This window comes from Manis javanica, chromosome 14, assembly GCF_040802235.1.
Source record: "Manis javanica isolate MJ-LG chromosome 14, MJ_LKY, whole genome shotgun sequence".
In the NCBI taxonomy this organism is placed as follows: domain Eukaryota; kingdom Metazoa; phylum Chordata; class Mammalia; order Pholidota; family Manidae; genus Manis; species Manis javanica.
In genome coordinates this window covers 88,777,262-88,799,964 of record NC_133169.1, presented here as the reverse complement: position 1 = coordinate 88,799,964, position 22,703 = coordinate 88,777,262, and the positions used below count along the sequence as shown (strand labels likewise).

General features: G+C 45.1%; 1 long non-coding RNA gene across 3 annotated transcripts in view; it reads right to left on the bottom strand.

Annotated features, from left to right (window-relative positions):
- LOC108391032 (uncharacterized) overlaps positions 1 to 22,703 on the bottom strand; it is a 332,816-nt gene that overhangs the window by 219,753 nt on the left and 90,360 nt on the right. For all 3 annotated transcript variants that reach the window (XR_012125171.1, XR_012125170.1, XR_012125169.1), the window contains exon 8: positions 3,703 to 3,790. This is a non-coding gene — a long non-coding RNA (uncharacterized lncRNA). The remainder of the gene's footprint in view (positions 1 to 3,702; positions 3,791 to 22,703) is intronic.

The window sequence follows — 22,703 nt, the reverse complement described above, 5'->3', positions numbered from 1 at the left end:
AATAAGAACAAGGAGGAGAGGACCGAAAAAGAAGTCAGGCCTTTCCTCAGGGGTGCAAATCACTTCTCAGCACAAGGCTCCAAAGGACTTCTCCCTGGAAGGGTAAGGGGGCCAAGAGTAGGCTCCAACGTGCACCCCTCAAGTAGCAGAATGAGGAGGTGGGAGAGAGAAGGTCCCTCGGAGGGAACAGCTCGGATCCTTAGGGTTCTGGCCATGTGACAGGAGGAAGGCCTGTCCCAGGTTGTATGGGCCTTCCAGGGGCCTGGGCGCTCCGTCCCCCTCTCCCTTCCACACCCAGTCTCCCTGTCCTCTGGGTGCGGTCTCGGCAGGGTGCCCCCCCTGCTCCTCACTTCCATGCCCGGGGCTGGACTGGGAGGTCCCCGGAGCTGGCAGTGCCTCCACACTCAGGCTCCCAGAGGGCCATGGGGCAGAGCTACCTGACTTTCTAAATCTAGTTTTGACTCTAGATTTGCCCAAAGGGCTAAGTAAGCAAAAGGAAGCTGGAAGGGGCTCCTCCTCTGCCTCCTTCCTTCCTCCGTGACATTCTCCTCAGCAAGACCAAAGCCCTCGGGGATCCTGGGAGGAGACAGCAAGCATGGCGGCCAAGAGCCTGACTGCGGAGTCAGCCACTGGGTTCAAACCCTGGCTCTGCCTCGTATGAGCTGATGACCATGAGCAAGTCAGTCCAGCCATCAGAGTGTCCGTTTCTTCATCTGTAAATCAGGGCGAGCAACAGTAGCAACCTCACAGGCTTGTGTGAAGATGACGGGAATGCACGCGGAGCCCTAAGCACAGCCCTGCTCACGCAGTGAGCAGAGAGGAGGCAGGTGCTGGCGGCCCCGAGGAGGCAGGGGGCGAGGAGGTCATTCTTACCACCACCACTGCTATGATAATAACACTCAACAGCTCGGCTTCCCTCCAGCCTGCGTGGCGTCCAGGGGGCAGTGAGATCTCTGCCTCTCTGTTTCTTGTTCTCTTCGCTTCTCCACTGTTGACCCCCTGCCCTTCCTGCACGGAGAAAGACTCAAGCAGGGCTTTGGGGGCAACGCTAAGGGACGCAGGTGCCTCTCACTTCAAAGACCACAGCTGGTTAACAGGCTGCTTTCTCTGATTGTCACGATCGTGAAGGGACATAACCCAGACATTGCTGACTGGTCACTCCGACCAAATGCCCAGCCCACCTGTTCCCCTCCCGATGCCCACTGTATAAGGTGAATTTCTTTGAAGGGAAACATAGGGATTGGCTACACCTTGTTCTGGTTCATTTACTCACACTCCTGCCTCCAGCAAATACCCTGGTACGTGTTCCAGGATTTGAAGAAATGCTGTCACATAACTGTTAAAAATAGTAATAGACCAGAAATGCATACCTTAAACAAATCATTCCAACAGATGGGACGTAAAGTATTTATTATTTCTCTCTGGTCTGGGGCTCTTCAAACATTGCTTTTCCAGCCGTCTGGACTGGGAGCTTTTGATAGTACCTCTCTGACCAATTACATACTAATTAAAAGACCTCGGTGTGGGCTGAAGGTAGCAGCTTTGCATATGGACTTTAATTACCGGGCCATAGTTTTGCCAAGAAAACACAAAAGGCTTTTCTGGCTGGACGCTGAGGTTTAGAGTGAACATGTGGCGGGCGTGGGAGGGGAGGCAGAGAGTGTGATCCTAAACAGGAAGTGGGGCACTTCCCCCCCACCCCCAAGCTCCTGAAAGTAACTGTGTCCCAGGGTTATGCAAAATCCCTGGTCAGCCCACGGAACAAAGGGCGTCCTGAGTAGGGGGTGAGCTGCCACTGTGGACATGTCACACTCCACCTGGAGGCATGTTTGGACAGGAATTCTTCCTGGCCTCCCCCGCCAGCCCCGACTTTCCTTGTTGCTTTTTTTGGATCAGAACCTCAGGTCTCTTCCTAGGTTTCACTGAGCCTGGGGTGGCCCAGTATTAATGTGGGGGGTGTCCATTCCCCCACCTCGTGGTTACACTGTCCTAACTCCGCAGTCCACAAGGTTCTGGCAGGGGGGAGCATGTGGCCAGCACTGACCACTCAGCACAATTAAAGCCCTCTGGCCACAGTGTTGGTGTAAGGGTGAGCATTTGACCCAAACCAGTACAATCAGCATGATTTCCAGGGTGTGTGTGGGAGCTCACACTTGGGTAGACATATCCTCTGTGCAAGCTGGGGGTTAAAAGATGACGAGTATGAAGCTGCAGCAGTCATCTTGCTGCCTCAGGGAAGAACAGGTGTGGAAAAGAAGACTTCCTGGGGAAGCAGAACCGAGAGAGAGAAGGCAGTCGGAACACCGTGACGGCGCTGAAGGTCCTGGATCAAGCCATTCCTGAACAAACGCACTCATGACTTTTCAGCACTGTGAACCGATAACTTAATTTCATTGCTTAAGCTGGCTTTGGTTAGGCTCTCTATCGATTTTCAACTAAAATAATACTACCTGGTAGAAATAAGATTGGGAGACAGGAAGTTAAAACAACAGCTATCCAACCCTACAGGGATCCAGCCTGCAAAGAACACCCTTGCTTCAGTCTGTGTGGAACCCTAGAGATCTTGGCCCAGAATCAAAGAATTCCAGAGCTGGAAGAGACCTTGTAGACAAAGCATCCTGTTCTACCATCTTGCTGACTTCTTTTTCTAAACAGTATGTGCGTGAAGGCCTGGGGAGGAAAGGCGTCAGTCACACAGTGAGCAGGAGACCAACTCTCCTCCCCGCTGCTGTCTCAATGCCTCGCATGTAGTTGTTACTCAATGAAACCTCTTTGGCTGAACCTCACAGATCCAGTCGCCATAACCAATCTCTCTCAAACATGCTGTGAATAAGTCAGTCTGCTCTTCTTTCTGCATGGCAAGTATCTTTTGCAATAAATTCCTTAATGGGTTACCTTCCCTTCTTACAACAATTTGTCTCTCCTTTCCTCTCTTTCTTTGCTTGACACTAGCCTCTCATTTCCTCCTGTTCTCCAATTTGCCCTCTGATTGCTCAAAACCTTTCCTTTGCTTCTTCATTCAAGTCTACCTTGCCTACAGGCACTTAAAAATCTACACATGGTGCATTTCTCCATCCTTTAACTCCTATCTGAAACCATGAGCTGCCTGCCAACCCTCACAAGTACACATTAAAAACAGCAGCACATTTTTACCCCCTGCCCCAGCAAACATAAACATAAACACACACACACACATCTTCTCACAAACTAAAATCAACATCTTTGTGACAGTTAAGAGGCATTTCTTCCTAGGATCAGATCTCTCAGCCAACCTGAAATATTTTTAACTGGTTCAGGATGACAGTGGGAGATAAATCTAAGGATCTATTTGTTGTCAGCTCTTTATATGACATGAACAGTTATTTAAACTTCCTGTGACTAAAGTCCCCTATTCCTATGACTGATCAGTGCCATTTGCCAGCGTGTAATGTTAGCCAAGTTCTGGAAACACACAGATGAAAAACTTCATGTAAACGTGACGCAAGGTTATCAGTCTCTGAAACACAGTGTGCCCCTGGCAGCCCTTAAGAATTACAATTATTATTTTTATATTCCTTTTAGAGCACTTTAGGAACTTACAGGTCTTCAGAGAAAAAACTGGGATTCTGGATGAGATTCACAAACTCATTTACTCTCTTTTATGAGAACATTGAGCTGGAAAGGTAGAAAGTTAATTCAGGGTATAAAATAAACAGGCAATACCTTGGATTTATGAAGCCTCCCTTTTGCAAAAATCTGCGACTGCTCACACGTGTCATTTGATCAGCGTCTTCTTTTACTGGAAGATTTTCTGGGGCAAGAAACAAAGAATTTTAAAACATTTACGATGGATACACATTCTAGGCTTCCTTTTTCATTACCATTGTGAAGATAACTCAATGTACATAATTTCACTAGAAATCTTTCTTCTTAATATCCAGCTTCAAAACTAATTCATTACAGGAGCTAGAAACCTTTCCCCAGTCTGACTTCTCCAGTCTTTGGGGGACAGACCTGAGCACCTCCCCACCTGGGCTCAGCTGCCTCCCCCTTCCTTTCTCCCTAGGCCAGTGACCCACGCACCTGGGTTGCTCCTCTACTACCAGGGGTGTGGGGACCGGCTTTCTGAGAGGTCACCAAGGGGACAGCTGACACAGTCCTGAAAGGTAGGGGAGTGGGTTCCCGCTAGGGTGAACTTCACCAGTGGGAAGCAGAAATCATACACTGGATGACCCGCTTGAGTCTTCACAGCTTATTTTGAACAGGTAGCCCACACAAAAAATCAACGCATCCTATGCCATCTGCCCCCACCCCCTCACCAGCCCAGGATTCACCTCCTTGATAAACTATGAGTACCTTAGCCCTTACCTCTGACCCTGCTTTCTGGAGGGCCAGACTATGATGCTTATTCTCCCTAATCCCGCATTCCTAAGGTGTGAGCGGCAGGCTACCTGCCTCAGAATCCTCAGGGTCCTGCTGAAAAGGCAGATTCCAGGTCCATCCCAGAAATTCAGACTCAGTAGTTCTCAAACATCCTAAAATGTGAGGACCACTGGTCCAGGTTACTCCAGTGTCCCCCGGCCTCAGCTCCTGGGACTGTCCAGTCACGCAGGCCAGAACCCTGGGGCTCTTCCCCACTTGCTCACACCGCTGTTGAGTCCTACTGACACGTGTCCCCGCAGCACCTCTCCCATCGGCAGCCGTCCTCTCTCTGTCAGCACTACCCCCTCTCTGCACTCATCTCCTGGCACCTGGAATTTCATCAGGGCCTCCTGAATTTCTTCCAAACTGGGACTAAAATCAGAGATCAGGTCACATATTTCATGGAGCACCTGGAATACTGCAGTACGAGAAGTGGGCACCCGAGTTCTGTCCAAGACACATGGAGAGCCCCTGAGGTCATGGGCCTGCAGTCCGAAAGACTCAGGCCCCTCCTGGGGTCATGCTCCTGCCCAGGTGCCATGTCAGGACTTTAATCAGGGCTGTTCTCACTCTGCTGATCATGGCAACAGGCACCGTGGAGGCCACAGGAGCAGAGACCAGCCCACCTACTTTCACGGGATCCCACGTCTCACTGGCACACTCCACGTAGCAGGCGCTCTACCCAGGCTGGTGACAGGGTAACAGGACTATAAAATTCACAGCTGCTTTTTCTTTTTTGCCCTTCCAATCCTCCCATACCCATGATACTCAACTCGTCTCCTAACTTGATAAACACTCCTCCCATAGCTTGAGCACTCTCCTCTCTTCCTTTCACATAACTTTGGCCAAAATCCACTGGATTGGACCTATTTCCTCCCTTCTCCATGTGCCTATTCGTTCTGACTTGAGAAACTGAAGGGAAAATGTCCTCCCTTATCACAAGGAACCAGATTATACTGCCTAACTGGGATAATTAGAGCTACCATTTGGGAAGCATTGGCCAGGAACTAGGCCTTTCCCAGACACTATCTTGTGTAGTCCTTTCAACAGCCCTAATAGGTGGGCACTATTTTAATTTACCTTTACGGGTGAGGACACTAAGTCTTGGAGAGATAATAACTTGCCTATAGAAAGTACTAGAGCTTGTTGATCATGAGGTCTAGGATCTTAACCATTCTGGTACATTCTTCCCACACGGACTGAAGACGCACGGTCATTTTCCCACAGCAGCCTCCTAATAGGAGCTCTCCATGCTGAATAATTGTCTCCAAGTCCACAATCATGGCTGATGTAGGTTGATCCACCCCAATGGCAGGTTACAGCTTCACAGTCCTGGTCCTCTATCAACCCTTTGGTTTTTGCAGATGTAATTGTGCAGTCGCCCTGGCCACAAGTCCTGCCACATCAAGCAGCCATTTCACTTCTGGATAATACACAGTCTTCGTGTTTCACTTGCCTTACAAGTCCTCTTGCCACCTCAAGCCAGAAGCTCATTTCCCCCCAGTACTTCCTCTACAGACGTCATCTGCTCCACACCCCCAAAGCTCTGCATCATGCTCTTTCATCCTAGCTTCAGAACCACTACAGAAATGTGTCTCTGAGCCATCCCCAGTGATTCACAGTCCCCACGACAGAATCTCTGTGGGCACTTGACAGTGTCTCCTTTGAAATCGCCTTCGAAAGACTAATTAGTCCTTGTTCTCCCAGAGAGCTGTTCCCTCCTCTCAGTAACTGTGCAATCTCTATTTCCTTCTTTGTCCTTCTGAGCCTTTAAAACCAACCAAGATCTGAGCAGAGGAATGAGGTTGATTACTTGGCTTCAGCAAGCCACTTGTTTCAACACAGGCACAGGTTAGCCCCCCGTTTTCATCAGGCCCAAGGCATCTCATGACAGAAATGTCCCCCTTCATGGATCCTTAGGTGACGGCAGCTATCCCCCACCCCAAGCTTAATTTAACTTCTAATTTTAAGCATGCCTTTCCAGCTATCTCCTTCTTCCCAAGCCCACACATCTGGAACCATTCACAAAGTGGTAGTTGAAATTTCCACTAATTCAAATGGAATGCTCGGGGTAGTGCCATTGGGAGGCCCTCGGCTTCCCCCAGGTCCCAGGGCAAGTAGTTCTATTCTAATGCATGTGTCAGCAAGCATCCTAGAGCATTCCCTGGGGGCAGAGCTCTGAACCAGGGGCACTGGAGCAGCCCAACTCTGTATGCAGTGGCCCTGAGGCATGTATAGACATTTGGACAGTGCTATGAACTGAACTGCGGCCCCGCAAAACCCCTATGTTGAAATCCTAACCTCCAATATGACTGTACGTGGAGATAGGGTCTTTAGGAGGTAATGAAGATTAAATGAGACTATAAGGTAGGGCCCTAATCTAATGGGACTGTGGCCTTATAAGAAGAGGAAGAGATCTCTCAATCTCACTCCCCTCTACCCCCCATGTGAGGACACAACTAGAAGGTGGCTGTCCACAAGCCAGGAGGAGAGCCCTCACCAGAAACCAACCCCGCGGGCACCTTGATCTTGGATTTCCAGGCTCCAGAACAATGAGAAATAAATTCCTGCCATCTAAGCTCCGCAGCCCATGGCATTTTATTATGGCCATCTGAGCTGATTAACACACACAGCAAGCTCTTATGTCCACCTTACGTCCACCAGGAAACCCAGGAACCCAAGCCTTTACTCACCTCTCTTCTCTGCCTGGAAAGGGTACAGAAATCAGGGAGGGCGGCAACAAAATTGGGGATAAACACATGTGAAAACGGAGTCATTCAGCCGCCAGTAAGCACTTATGGAATAACTGTCATGTAAAACTATAAATACTTTGAAATACAATATATTCATATTTGTTTATAAATGCATGGAAGAAAGATCTGGGAAGATATGCACTGAATGGATACGGTTCACCTTTGGGATAGAGAGTGGGGGTGGGAAGGGGAGGAAAGGGGCAAGGGTGATGATGGAGAGGGACTCTTAATGACACAGATTGTTTTAATGTGTTCACCTATACAAAGAGAAAAACACACACTTGAAAATATGTGCTGAATGTGGAAGAAAGGCAGTATGCAAGGCAGAGAGGGTCCAGCTTTCTGCTGGACAAGCATTCTTACTTCCCAAGGCTTTTCTCTGAGATCCGGGAATGTAATTGCTTTGAAGTTGCTAAGAGCTCAACTGTCCTATTAACATAGTAAATGCTATGTTGGCATAGACACGTAGTAAATGGTCATACATTGGTTGCTTAGATGCATGAATGAATAAATGAATGGGAGAGAAAAGATCAGAGCCCAATAGGAAGGTTCTGTGACGAGGTCTAACTTTGGCCAGGAGATTTAGTTGGAGCCTCAGGAAATAAGTCTGAGAGAGCTGATTCAGGCTGGAGTTAAGCCTAAATGTGGGGCAAATGGAGAAGCTGCATGACTCAGAGGTTGAGGTAGTTCAAGGGACACTGGTGGCACATGGCCCAGAAAGGCCAGAGGGACTGGAGCCCTGGAAGTAGAGTCTAAGGTTCTAGGGCTTAAAAGAGACACTAGTGTCCCTATAAGACAGTACACCCCCTCTGCCACGAGACAACCAAGGCTCACAAGATCCCATGTGGTTCTTGCACAGACCGTGACCTCCCAAACATACAGGCATCTGGAAAAGAAATGACTTACATGCAGGGCCACATTGAGACTCAGCACGGCATGAAAATTAAGAGCACAGGCTCTGGCTCCATCACTCAACTGAGCCAGTAACTTCTCTAAACTCCAGCTTTCCCACCTGTAAAATGAGGATGGTCAAAGTACCTTCTGTGCGGAAGACACTTAGAATGGCCCTGGTCCCAGGAAAGAGTTGGGAGTTGAATGAAACTTGGATTGACTTGCAGACAGCCAAGCACAATCACGTGACCTCTCTCACACAGAATTCATCATTCCAACTCCTAGAAATAATAAGTTGCATTACGACCTACATTTGACGCATTGTTTTGATGGTCTTTAGATGTGTCGGCTTGGCACAGAAAAGGTCAGAAGACACTTTGTAGCAAACATACACCTTCTCCCAGTTATTCAAACACTAATGAGGTGCTTCTGTGAAAGGATTTTACAGATGTGATTCATAGCTCTAAGCAGATGACATCAAACTAGGAAGGTTATCCTAGGTGAGTGCAACCTAGTCAGGTGAGCTCTTAAAAGGGACTGAGCTTTTCCTGGCAAAAAAGGCACCAACAGCAGCTGGACCTACAACTACCCTCCCATCCCTGGATTTTCCTTTTCTGACTGTCTGTGGACAACAGCTTCTGCCATAGCCATGGGGTTCCAGCTTGCTCAGGACCATCCCTTCCTGATAGGTTGCCTCACAGATGTGCGGCTTACTTAGCCAACCCCTGCTACTGTGTAAGTCAATTCTTTGCAATACATCTATTAAAAGAGATACCGCCTACGGTTTTGCCTCTCTGGCTAAATCCTGACTGATGCAATCACTTCCCAAAGAGGTTCCGTTGGGGTACAATGAAGTTACTTCCTCTTTTCCATGTCAAGCACTGTTAAGGATCAAGGGGCTGAATGTGAGCACCAGAATACTGTCAGTTCTCACAGGAGTTCTGTTATATAAAGTCACTAAACACTGAATTAGAAAATACGGATCCATTGTTCCTAGGGGAAGTACAGGGTTAGGTTCCTATGAGCCTCTGGTCACATCATTTCATCAACTGATCAATAGCTAATCTTATTTTAAGTGTGTTTCTGTTCAAAGACCTTCTTGAATATATTTGTCAATTCATTAGCACTGAACCCACAGTCAACTGCACTGTAACTGATGCCTGAATGAAGCTTATCTAACATAAATATTTTCTCCATTAGGCACAGCATGGCCTTCTTGCACTTAGGAACACTAGACAACATGTGCACACTATGCTTAGGGGCCATAATAAGCAGTGAAATCACCAAAATGTCATTTTGTGGAATCAAAAAAATGTGAAAAATGTGGCACAAGACAGACTACAAATAGGATACTCGTGTACAGTACAAAGAGCATCACGAGAAGACAGAGCTTCACCTTCTTCTACTTCAGCTGGGGTCACACAGGTCACAGAACTCAATGCTTTGCCACTCTGACAACCACAGGTGACCACCAAAACCTCACCAGTAGTGACTTGGTGATTACAAATACATTTTAGCCCATAGGTGAAATTGCAACTACAGAATCTGAATAATGAAGATCAACTGTATTTTTTTCTTTCTCCTGTTAAAAGTTTTCTCTCCCATCCCAAGCATGAATTTCTCAGGCTTAAACCCATCCCACATCCACCTCCCTTTCTCTTCTGTTTTCTCCTAATCTTCAGCCCTTACAGGCCCGATGTTCTCTGCGCTCTTTGCCCTGAGAAGGGCAGAGAGACCAGATCTGAGGCTGTGCCATGATCAAGGCAAGAGACAAGGCATCTGGGGGCAGAGAAGTCTACCAAGAAAAACCAGAGATGGGGGACACTCCCCTAGTAAATGCCAGAGGGCTGGGGGTTTAGGAAGAAGGAGGTGAAGGTGATTCTGTGGTTTCTAACTCCACGAACCCAGTAAGTACTGAGGAACTGTGCTGGAAATGCAGAGTAAAGCGATGGAGGTTCCTGAGGGGAGGAAAAAGTTTTGGATACATTGAGTTTGAAGTGCCCACAACACCCAGATGGTACATGTATCAATCAGCACGCTCGGTTGCAGAAAAAAGAAAGTGACTCTGGCAAATTACTAGAGGGTATCTGGCAATTCACAGAATTTCCCAAACAACCAGAGAACCAAGGTTGGCACCTATTGCAGTCAGAAGTGGGCACCAAATGCATTCCAGACCTAGTCCAGTGAGGAGCCCTTTGGTGATACTGCTGGAAACAGATCCTGCAGTGCATAGCTCCGACTCAGGCCTCTGCTGCCCCAAGAGCCTGGACTGGGGCCGCCACTGCTATCCTCACAAGGATGGGTTCTGCACATGCCCTGGCTTCCCACCAGGGTCGGGCCACATGCCTGTGCTTTAGCTGCCAGGCTGGGAGCACGGGGATGAGCCTCTGCCACTGGCCATCTCTGGACCTAGAAATGGGTTCTGCCTCAGAAACGGGAGATTCCCTACACAGAGGAATGATGCGCAGATGTTGGGAAGACAGATTAGCAGAAGTCTACTATGATATATATAGAAGGGTTAGAAATGGGACCAATAGTGACAGCTCCCACTTTCAAGCAAGTATGTGTCATGCACCATATAAAAACACGCACGCACAGTTTATACAAAAAGTCCTAAGTGGATGTAACGAAGAGATTCAGGTAGAGCAAGCAATTCACAAGGGCAGCCACCCACCCTGGCTTGCCCAGGACTGAGGGGTTTCCTAGGAAGCAGGACTTCCACAGCTAACACCAGGAAAACCTCGGGAAACCAGGGCTGTTGGTCAGCACGGGCCTGCGTCCAAATTCTGGCTTGTCCAGGGGAAAATGTCTTAAATTCTGAGAATCTCAGTTTCTTCACTTATGAAATGAGTATAATAAAAGTATCTCTCATAGAATTGTTATGGAGGACTAGAGATGATAGGCATAAAGTACTCAGCACATCTCCAGGTATATATTAAGAGCACAAAAAATATTAGAAATTATTCTTAACTCCCAGAAAATGAGTTTGCCCACATCACAACCAATGGTAGAACTGAAATTTCAATCTAGGACTGAGCAGGTCCAAGCTGTGCTTTAAATCCCTGAGCATTTATTGCATCCCCACCCAGATGGTGGTTGAGGCGACAGGAGGATGGAGGGAAGAGGACAAACCAGCGTTAGCACCTCCAGCTACCCTAATATTTAAGGCAGGCAAAAGAGACGGAACCACAAAGAACAGAGGAGAGAGATCACAGATGGAGGAGATACTGGCGACAAAGTAGAATAATCCCTAAAAGTCAAGAGTGGCTAATCAGATCCGACGTTGCAGAGAAACTAGTAGGTTATGAACATACTACGTTTGCAATCTAGGGGGAGAAGTTAAAAAGAAATTGAGGGATGTCAGCTTCCAGCCATGATAGAATGAGGAAGAATAAGTCAGTCTCTGTGAAGCAACTAGGAAAACACAATATTTAGGAAACAACAGCTTTTGACACTGGACAACAGAAAGCACAAGACCATGATCCCCTAAGGGAAAGGAAACAAATGGGGCAAACCTGGAGCGCACCCCCACTTACTGCCTGGAGGGCTTCTGGGAGGCTGCAGTGCAGGGAGGGATAACAATTAGGTGGAACAATCCCCAGGAGCTCATACAAGACCAAGAGCAGTTCATGTTCCAACCAATGAGAATGAAAGACCTCCTAATAACTGGAGCATCAGAGGCGTCCTCAGGAAGGTATTGCTTCAGTACTGAGCCCAAATTAGTTTAAACCAGATGTTGGCAAACTTTTCTTAAAAGAGCAGATGGTAAATATTTTAGACTTGTGGGCCCTATAGCTTAGGCTGCCACTACTCAGTTCCGCTGGTTAGAGCACAAAAGCAGCCCCTGGCAATATATAAACAACTGGGTGTGGCTGTGTCCCAATAAAACTTTATTTCCGCAAACAGGCATCTGGCCTGCAGGCCATGGGTTTCCAACCCCTGGATAACACTAAAGGTTGTTCTGAACTCATCCTAACATAGTGGACAAACAAGCCTCAAAGGAATCAAACTAATTCCAAGGACACTAACAGCTTCCCGTAAGAACAAAGCCCAACAACATTTGCAGGGATGCAAAAACCTCCAGAAATCAGCAATATAAAATCCCCAATATCTGGACTCCAATCAGAAATAACCAGTCATGTCAAGAAGTGAAAATATACCCCATAATGAGGAGGGGAAAAAAAATTCCATCAAAAGGAACAGACCCAGAAATGTCATGGATGATAGAAATAGCATACAAAAGCATTAAAACCATTTTATAACTACATTAAGTTCAAGAAAGGCAAAGCAAAGCATGAGCTTGCTATGGAGAGACACGAAAGAAAAAAATTCAAACTCCTAGAGAATTTACCTCCCACAAACCATCTCTACAGTGTGTTTTGGAGAGACTGCTATACATGGAAGTGTTCCTAAAGCTAAATAGCTGTCACCAGAGGAAATAAAAGAAAGCAGTAAAGAAAGTAGAACAATTAATTACTAAGACGATGCAAAATCAAATCAACTACTCCCAAAATCAGAATATGATACCTAATATATTAAAAATGGAGGAGAAAGGAAAAGGAAGAAGAAAAAAAGAAAAAGAACCTTTAGATTGTGCTTGTAATACCATACTAAGTGAGTAAAATTAGACTGTTAAATAGTAAAGGAAGTTAGCCTTGAACCTTTGGTAACCACAAATATAAAGCCTACAATGGCAATAAGTACATACCTATCAATAATGACCCTAAATGTAAATGGTCTGAATGCACCAATCAAAAAATAGAGTCATTGAATGAATAAAAAACAATACCCGTATATATGATGCCTACAAGAGACTCACTTCATACCCAAAGACATACACAAAGTAAAAGTGAAGGGATGGAAAAAGATATTTCATACAACTAATAGGGAGAAAAAAGCAGGAGTTGCAGTACTTGTATCAGACAAAATAGACTTCTAAACAAAGAAGGACATTACATAATGATAAAGGGGTCAGTCCAACAAGAGGATATAACCATTATAAATATCTATGCACCCAACACAGGAGCACCTACATATATGAAACAAACACTAACAGAATTAAAGGTGGAAAACAGAATGCAATGCATTCATTTTAGGAGACTTCAACACACCACTCACTCCGAAGGACAGATCAACCAGACAGAAAATAAGTAAGGAGACAGATACACTGAACAACACATTAGAACAGATGGACCTAACAGACATATACAGAACACTCCACCCAAAAGCAGCAGGATACACATTCTGTTCAAGTGCACATGGAACATTTTCAAGAATAGATCATATATTATGCCACAAAAAGAGCCTCAGAAAATTCAAAAAGATTGAAATTATACCAACCAGCTCCTCAGACCACGAAGGTATGAAACTAGAAATAAATTATGCAAAGAAAACAAAAAAGCCCACAAACACATGGAGGCTTAACAACACGCTCCTAAATAATCAATGGATCAATGACCAAATTAAAACAGGGATCAAGGAATATATGGAGACAAATGACAATAATAATTCAACACCGCAAAGTCTGTGGGATGCAGCCAAGGGTGTGCTAAGAGGGAAGTATACTGCAATACAGGCCTACCTCAGGAAGGAAAACTAGTCCCATATAAACTGTCTAAACTCACAATTAACAAAACTAGAAAAAGAAGAACAAATGAGGCCCAAAGTCAGAAGGAGAGACATAATAAAGATCAGAGCAGAAATAAATAAAATTGAGAAGAATAAAACAACAGAAAGAATAATTGAAAGCAGGAGCTGGTTCTTTGAGAAAATAAACGAAATAGATAAACCCCTAGCCAGACTTATCAAGAAAAAAGAGAGTTTACACACATAAAAAGCATCAGAAATGAGAAAGGAAAAAATCACTACGGACACCACAGAAATACAAAGAATTATGAGACAATACTATGAAAAATTATATGCTAACAAACTGGATAACCTAGAAGAAATAGACAACTTTCTAGAAAAATACAACCTTCCAAGGCTGACACAGGAAGAAACAGAAAATCTGAACAGACCAATTACCAGCAACGAAACTGAATTGGTAATCAAAAAACTACATAAGAACAAAATGCCTGAACCAGATGGCTTCACCACTGAATTTTATCAAACATTTAGTGCAGAAGACCTAATACCCATCCTCCTTAATATTTTCCAAAAAGAGAAGAGGAGGGAATACTTCCAAACTCATTCTATGAGGCCAGCATCACTCTATACCAAAATCAGGCAAAAACACACAAAAAAAGAAAATTACAGACCAATATCACTGATGAACATAGATGCAAAAACACTCAACAAAATATTAGCAAACCGAATTCAAAAATACATCAAAAAGATCATCCATCATGATCGAGTAGGATTTATTCCAGGGATGCAAGGATGGTGGTACAACATTCAAAAATCCATCAACATAATTTACCACATCAACAAAAAGGACAGAAACCACATGATCATCTCCATAGATGCTGAAAAAGCATTCAACAAAATTCAACATTCATTCGTGATAAATACTCTCAACAAAATGGGTATAGAGGTCAAGTACCTCAACATAATAAAGGCCATATAGGACAAACCCACAGCCAACATCATACTTAACAGGGAGAAGCTGAAAGCTTTTCCTCTAAGATCGGGAACAAGACAAGGATGCCCGCTCTCCCCACGTTTATTCAACATAGTTCTGGAGGTTCTGGCCACGGCAATCAGACAACACAAAGAAATAAAAGATCAGTAAGGAAGAATTTAAATTCTCCCTGTTTGCAGATAACATGATATTGTATATAAAAAACCCTAAAAAAATCCACTCCAAAACTACTAGAAATAATAGTTGATACAAAATTAATACACAGAAATCTGTTGCAATCCTATACACTAAAAATGAACTAGCAGAAAGAGAAATCAGGAAAACAATTCCATTCACAATTGCATCAAAAAGAATAAAATACCTAGGAATAAACCTAACGAAGGAAGTGAAATACTTATACCCTGAAAACTATAAGACACTCATGAGAGAAATATTAAAGAAGATACCAATAAATGGAAATACATCCCGTCTCATGGATAGGAAGAATTAATATTGTCAAAATGGCCATCCTGCCTAAAGCAATCTACAGATTCAATGCAATCCCTTTCAAAATACCAACAGTATTCTTCAATGAACTAGACAAATAGTTGTAAAATTCATATGGAATCATGAAAGACCCTGAATAGCCAAAGCAATCCTGAGAAGGAAGAATAAAGCTGGAGGGATCACACTCCCTAACTTCAAGCTCTACTACAAAGCCACAGTAATTAAGGCAATTGGCACTGGCACAAGAACAGAACCACAGAACAATGGAAGAGACTAGAGAACCCAGATATAAAACCAAGCATATATGGTCAATTAGAATACAATAAAGGAGCCATGGATATACAATGGGGAAATGACAGCCTCTTCAACAACTGGTATTGGCAAAACTGGACAGCTACATGTAACAAAATGTAACTGGAATACTGTCTAACTCCACACATAAAAGTAAGCTTGAAATGTATCCAAGACCTGAATGTAAGTCATGAAACCATAAAACTCTTAGAAGAAAACATAGGCAAAAATCTCTTGAATATAAACATGAGCAACTTTTTCCTGAATGCATCTCCTCGGGCAAGGGAAACAAAAGCGAAAATGAACAAATGGGACTACATCAAACTAAAAAGCTTCTGTACAGCAAAGGACATCATCAGCAGAACAAAAAGGCATCCTACAGCATGGGAGAATATATTTATAAACAACATATCTGACAAGAGGTTAACAATCAAAATATATAACGAACTCACATGCCTCAACACCCAAAAAGCAAATAAGTCTATTAAAAAATGGGTGAAGAATATGAACAGACAATTCTCCAAAGAAGAAATTCAGATGGCCAACAGGCACACAAAAAGATGCTCCACATCGCTAATCATCAGAGAAATGAAAATTAAAACCACAATGAGATACCACCTCACACCAGTTAGGATGGTCACCATCCAAAAGATTAGGAACAACAAATGTTGGCGAGGATGGGGAGAAAGGCGAACCCTCCTACACTGCTGGTGGGAATGTAAATTAGTTCAACCATTGTGGAAAGCAGTATGGAGGTTCCTCAAAAAACTAAAAATAGAAATACCATTTGACTCAGGAATTCCACTTCTAGGAATTTACCCAAAGAAAACAAATTCTCAGATTCAAAAAGACACATGCACCCCTATGTTTATTGCAGCACTATTTACAATAGCCAAGAAATGGAAGCAACCTAAGTGTTCATCAGTAGATGAATGGATAAAGAAGATGTGGTGCATATACACAATGGAATATTATTTAGCCATAAGAAAAAAACAAATCCTACCATTCGCAACAACATGGATGGAGCTAGAGGGTATTATGCTCAGTGAAATAAGGCAGGTGGAGAAAGACAAGCACCAAATGATTTCCCTCATTTGTGGAGTATAACAACGAAGCAAAACTGAAGGAACTAAACAGCAGCAGACTCACAGACTCCAAGAAGGGACTAGTGGTTACCCAGGAGGAGGGTGGATGGGGAGGGAGGGAGAAGCAGATTGAGAAGTATTATGATTACTACACATGGTGTAGGGGCAGTTACGGGGAAGACAGTGTAGCACAGAGAAGACAGTGACTCTGTGGCATCTTCCTACACTGATGGACAGTGACTTCAATGGGGTATGGGGGGGACTCAATATGGGTGAATGTAGTAACCACATTGTTTTTCATGTGAAACCTTCTTAAGAATGTATATCAATGATACCTTAATAAAAAAAAAAAACATTTGGAGACCTCCAAGCTGGTTATTTATACAAGCCTACATATCAGTGATATGGTAGAAGCAGAAACCAGAGTGTAATAGTTGTTGAAAAGTGGGGATAATAAGCAAACTTCTGTCTCCAAAATATTTGGTGGAAAGAAAGGGGATGGCTACAGGTGTACTGGAGAGTTGGCGGGCGGTGATTATGCATAAGGTGAGTCATTTTAATACAGTCTTAAAAGAAGGAGTCAGAAAAAATAGACCAATAATAGAATAGGGGGAGGGATACATTGTGGATAAAACGCCCTGGGTCTGCAGAAGGAGACGGTTCTGGGGCCTCGGTGCAGAACTGAGGCGGGGGAGGAGAAAGCTGTGAAGTTGACGGTCTCATGCTTTAATGAATTATTAAGCAAGGTCATCCGGGCAAGGAAGAAGATAAGGTCGCGTGGAAGCCTTTGGGAGAAGCAGCAGAGGCAGTAACATGCAGAACAGACGGGACCCATACATACCTATAAATGAGGAGATGTGAGAAAGCCGCTGAGTTTCCATGAACGTTTCACACGCTCACATCTCTGACCTGCCCTCAGAAGGCAGACAGAGGCTAAGGGCTTACACTTGGCCACTGAAGGAGATGTCTTATGCCTACTCTCTACCCCAGCACTAGATGGCCCGGTAAGCGGGAGGTGGGAGGGACTCGGGCGGAAACTGGTCAACTGGTATCTGTACCTCTAGCCCCTTTGTAATTCATCCACCACCCACAGGACCTTGGACCGTGACTCCCATTTTGCCTCAGAGGCTAATTTTGGTCCCACTGGTCAGTGCTAGCGTGGGTGTGGTGGTTGTGTGGGTGGGGACCACCGGGGAGCGGAGGAAGTGGGCTCGGTGAGCCAGGCGGGGCCCTGCTTCGGCACAGCCTGACTCACCCAGGACCATGCGAAAGGGCACTTCAGGCTGGTGGCGCCATCTCCGAGCAGCGCCAGGGCCTTAAGGGGCATCATTAGTGGTTGCAAATGCTTGCCCAGCACTTCTCACAAGGTGGCCTCGGGGCCCGCCCACATGCCATCTGGGTAATTATGTCCTATTTACCTTCCTGCAGATCCAGATAACTAGCACTTGACTTCCTGACTTAACCTCTCTGAGCGCTGCCCTCAGTGATTCAGCAAATTAAGCCTTTAAGATGATGCTTCTCCCCAAAATGACTCAACCCTCTTCGCTCACTACTCCGCACTGGAGGATTCAGCAGGCCTTAGAGGCAGGGCTTCACAGCATCTCCCCATTTCATTCATCAGCTGTATTGCTGTTCTCCCAAAGAGGTCCAGACAGCCTCTCCCACTGGTGTGGACCTCAGTATATTTTCTCTCTCTACTTCTAGTAACTTTACACTCTTGCTCTGAAGAAACGACCCAAATTCACTTTCCAGTTGATGTGGTTCAGGCAGTGTCAGCTCTACCCCCAGCCCCAGTGTAGGCATATGAACCCGCCCGGCTGGTTAGGACATTGCAATACCCGGGCCATAATGATTGGTTCAACGACGGATATGTGTCCCAGAAAGTGTCAAGACCCAGTTCTGAGAGTTTTGTGGGACTCTGAGAAGAGAGCATCATTCTCTGCTGAGGTGCCTGAGAGCACAGAATACGGGCCAAAAGTTACTGGCAGCCTCTTTTCTACCATTAAACGAACCTTATATGCTGAGAACTGCCGTAGGTGTCTTTATCTCATTTAATTCCCATATTAACCCCATGAATTTTAAGTCCTTTCATATGATCTGTTACCTATTATAGACACTATATATTCATACTTTATTTTGCCTTATTTTATATTGGCCGAGTTTGGAGGGCAAGGGTATTGACTCTGAAACCAAACTCTCTGGGTTTGAAGCCTGGCTCCATCTTTTACTAGTTGTGTCACAGACAAGTTCTTTGAACTTTCTGTACCTCAGTTTCCCTATCTATAAAATGGGGTTAATCATAGTACCTACCTCACAGGCTGTTGTAAAGATCAATGAATTTATATACGTATAGTACTTAGAAGAACATGAGGCGCACAACAGGTGCCCAGTAAGTTTTAGCTCTGACTAATCGCCATTACCATCCTTAACATCTTCACTTTAAAGACAAGGAACCTGAGGTTCGGAGGTCAAGACACACATCTAAGGCTCTGCAGCATCTTACTGTGCTGATGGACAGTGACTATAATGGGGCATGTGGGGGGGACTTGATAATAGGGGGAACATAGTAACCCCAATGTTGCTCATGTGAAACCTTCATAAGTTTGTATATCAATGATACCTTAATAAAAAAAGAAAGAAAGAAAAGAAACACATCTAAGGCTGCATGGGCAGATCCAGAGAGACGGCAGGTTCAGTTCCACCAAACCACAATAGAGCAAGTACCATGATAAGCGAGCCAAATTAATATTTCAGTGCACAAGTTATGTTAATACTATACTGCAGTCTATGAAGCGTGCAATAACATTGTGTCTAAAAAAAGTAGCATACACACCTTAAAGCACATTCCTGCTAAAAAATGCTAACCATCATCTGAGTTTTTAGTGAGTCATAATCACTGATCACAGATCACTATAACAAATAGAATAAATGTTTACTTGGTATATGTACTATTAACTAGTAGATGTTGTAAATACTATATAAACATGAAATAGTATGAGAATTACAACAATGTGACATAGAGACATGAGGTGAGCAAATGCCATTGGAAAAAATGGCACCAACAGACTAGCTCAATACAGGATTGCCTCAACCTTCAATTTGTAAAAAATGCGATTATCCACAAAGCACAATAAAATGAGGTACGCCCGTATAACTAGTAAGTGATGGACTGGGGATTTGCATCAAGGATGCCTCTGACTCCAGAGACTGTGCTCCTAACCAGGGAATACTTCCTGAGCCCTGGCACCCTGGGAGTCTGCAGACACAGGGCTGAGGTGCGCAAGCACAGCGGAGAGGCGGAGAGGGTACAGCAGTCCTGAGGACGTTGTCGGAGGCCTTCAAAGAGTTGTCTTAGTCTGTTCAGGCTGTTACAGTGAAAGTACCAGAGACTGGGTGGTGGATGAACAGCAGCAATGTATTTCTCATAGCTCTGGAGGCTGAGAAGTCCAAGATCATGGTCCTGGAAAATTCAGTATCTGCGGAAGGCTTCCTGCTCTATAGGCTGTCTTCTTGCTGTGTCATCACATGGTGGAAGGGGCGAGGGAGTTCTCCGAGGTCTCTTTTTATAAGAGCACTAATCCCATTCATGAGGGCTCTACCCCCATGACCTAAGCACCGCCCAAAGGCCCTACCTCCAAATACCATCATATTGGGCATTGGGAGAATTGTAACATGAATTTTTCAGAGACAACAAACATTCGGTCTATTGTGCCAGTCAAGCCAGAAGTCAAGTCTACCTTCAGAGTTTCCAATAATATTAATCAACAAAATCTTTCCACCTCGATCCATTTCAGTTGGGTTTTCTGTCCCTTGCAGTTGAAATCCCTTGCTGACTTGACTAAGACAGCAATTCAAATTTCATCCTCAAGACTATCCTGTACTCTGGGCCTGAACAGCCCAAGGAGAATAAGAAATAAAAGACCCCATGCTCCACAGAGGGATCTACTCTAGGGTTACAAAGCAAAGCTGTTCACTCACTTGGTCATTCATTTATTTCACTCAGGCATCCTCCGTGGGTCAGGCACTGTTAGTTACCAAAACGTTTTTGGTAGATTGGGCATAAGGCATTTCTGCATCAAAACATCAATGGTGTTCTCACGAGTATATCAATTAGGTCCAGTCCCAGCCTCAAGTGGAATCTCAGTTCTTCTATCTGTCAGGAGCCTCTGGGATCTTATGACATATACAAGATCCTGTCTGACCTCCGTATATCCACTGTTACAGCTGGACACTGGCTTGTCTTTAAATGGAAAAGGTAATGGGGAATTTCTGCACGGACTAAATTATTCATTTCCATCGAACCACATAAGCAGCATTCAATCACCATCTCTGGACAGTTTTCCCAGATCAAAACATTCGATCGAGGTCCAAACAGGAAATGCAAAATGGGTTACTTAGAATGCCAGACTAAAGCCCTCTACCAGCAAGGTGAGTTGTTCCCTGCTTTGCAGCAGATCTACACACGGAGGACCCTGGAGGGCTGGGATTACTTTTGATTTTTACATCACAAGTGTCACAGAAAATATACAATGAAAGACCCAGTGATCCCTTGGAGAGTTCATTGCTCTTCCCCGTTGTCTTTGATTCCCCTGCCTCCCCTCCACATCCTTTGAACTTCTAAAAAGATACTTTGAAGGCATGTCATAAAGCAGTTTTTCATTCAGGCTCCCCTCTTTGATGACCCTGCTGTTCGTCTGAACTGCAGCGTCCACAGGATGTGGGGCCGGGCGAGCTGAAGGCCAATACTGGTGAGGAAAGGCCGAAGTGAGTTTGTCAATGAGGAAGGGAAAGGAAGGAAGGAACGTGACCAGAAGGCCCGAGAGGAATTTCTAGTCTCTCTCGCATGTCTTAACCTTCAGAGCGGCCACTTGCCAGAGGGGTCAGGGGTACAGGAGCCCAGCGACCATCTACAGCCTGCAAAATGTTTCGTTCACACACTTCCCTCCTGTGCTGGCTTCAAACACGAGAGCCCCTCTGGTCGCCCCCAGAATGCAATAACCCAGCTTCCCTTTGATGAAGAGAATTATTGGTTTTGATTTTTCCCAACATCTCCCCCCCCCCCTTTTTCCCTAGTGAAAGATTCATTCACTTCTATGCTAACAAGACCCCATGGGGCAGGGAGAGGAATGACAGAAAGTGGCCAGGCAGGTCTGCAGACACGCATCTTTTTTCACCTTGCCCCCTAAATAAATGGCTGAGAACTAAGACTATTCAATTCTCAAAAATCCTAAAACACTCAGGAAATAGTCAGTGACCCTCACAGCAGCAGTCTTGGCTCCCCCGGCCTGGGGACGGATAATACAGTAAAGGCAGATGAGGGCCTTCCATGAACCTGCGTGTTCTCAGATACAAAAGGAACGAACCACTCCCTTCCATGATGCAGGGAGTCTGATTCATGCTAATCAAAAGGTTGTGAGGGCCAGGGGAGTGGGGGAAAGGCTTCACCAGCTATAAATATTAAACACATTAGAAGCTATCTCTCCAGAGGATTCTGGCATGGGTGGTGAGGGTGAAGAACTTGCTTGTGCATTCACAAATTTCACAAATGTTCAGTGAGTGCCTACTAACCGCTGGGGGACAACACTAAGCAAAACAGACAGGGTCTCTGCCATCATAGAGTTAGCAGTTTAATGAGAGGTCAGATGATAAACAATTCCACTTGTCTATGTGTAATTACAAACTGGGACACGTGCCTTGAAAGAAAAGTATAGTGTTACGAGACCACCGTTACAGTGTTATACTGGAGACACCATTTGGACATGGATGACTAGCTATGAGGGGATCCAGGAAGACCCACCTAAATGGGTGACACTTAAGCTCATACCTGAAAGGGAAAGGGTGCTGGGCAGGCAGAGAGTGGGGAACAGTATGTTATGTAGAGAGAACAGCATTTCATGCAAAAGCACATGAGGTCTGGCTGAAGGGTCAACGGTAGGAGCAGGGACCCAGTTAGGAGTAAAGAGTCAATGAATGCATTTCAAGCCCCACAACGTGCCAGGCGCTGTTCTGAGTATCTGGGACAGAGAAGTGAACACAATTCACGAAGTCCCTGTCCTCCTGGAGTTTACTTCCCGGATGTCAGAAGGCAGACTCCAGCGCGGCGGCCAATGATTCAGGCTGCTCAGGGAGAGGAGGGAAACGGCAGTGATACTTCCTACACTCCAGCGTTTTCTCATCTGAAGGGCTCACAGCTTGCATGTCCAAACTTAAAGCAAG